General features: G+C 42.9%; 1 pseudogene; it reads right to left on the bottom strand.

The window, feature by feature from the left end:
* Nucleotides 1-4: 4 nt before the first annotated feature.
* LOC101561818 lies at nt 5-248 on the bottom strand (annotated as a pseudogene).
* Nucleotides 249-657: the final 409 nt, after the last annotated feature.

Genomic DNA, 657 nt, shown 5'->3' on the forward strand with positions numbered 1-657 from the left:
GCAGCAGGAAGCAGGCCCAGGAGCAAAACACTGACTGCTCTTTCACTAGTCCAGTGGACAGACGCAGCCTTGGAACCAGCATGGCAGCTTGGCGACAGGTGAATGTGCTGGGATCCACACCATCCTGGGGATAGTCGGTCTTGGAGAAATGCTGAGACATGAGCAGGTTTTACCACTGGAGTTCGAAGAAACAGGCCTCGGGATCCCTGGGCCCCACAGAGGACACTCAGCCTCAGGATAGTAGCCATCTTCTGGAGTTTTCTTCTTAAAGTGAAGTCTTTCACTTTTGCAAATCTGAGATTGCAAAGGCTGGAGTACGTTTGGTCCTTGTGATGTCCTCAGGCCACCTTTTCTGTTATATTCTGAAACATTTTATTTTTGTTAGCCTTTTCAGGAGCCAATATCATTTCTCTTCTGTTTTCTACCTTTTGAGGTCATAACTTTACTGAAGCTTCATTTCTTGCCAAATTTACAATGTTTTGAATCATTCTGCTGGGTTCTTTCCTCTTGATTCTAATATAACTCTGGCTAAAAGCCCCCAACAGTAGGCATGCCACCACCCCAGTGTTAGATTGTTTTGAACTTTCTTCTGCAAGATTAATTAGTCTGCTACTCTTTTTTTTAAGCATTCTCTTTTTTATTTTTATTTTATTTTTT

The sequence above is a fragment of the Octodon degus genome, unplaced genomic scaffold (assembly GCF_000260255.1).
Source record: "Octodon degus isolate 3935 unplaced genomic scaffold, OctDeg1.0 scaffold01277, whole genome shotgun sequence".
Classification (NCBI taxonomy): Eukaryota; Metazoa; Chordata; class Mammalia; order Rodentia; family Octodontidae; genus Octodon; species Octodon degus.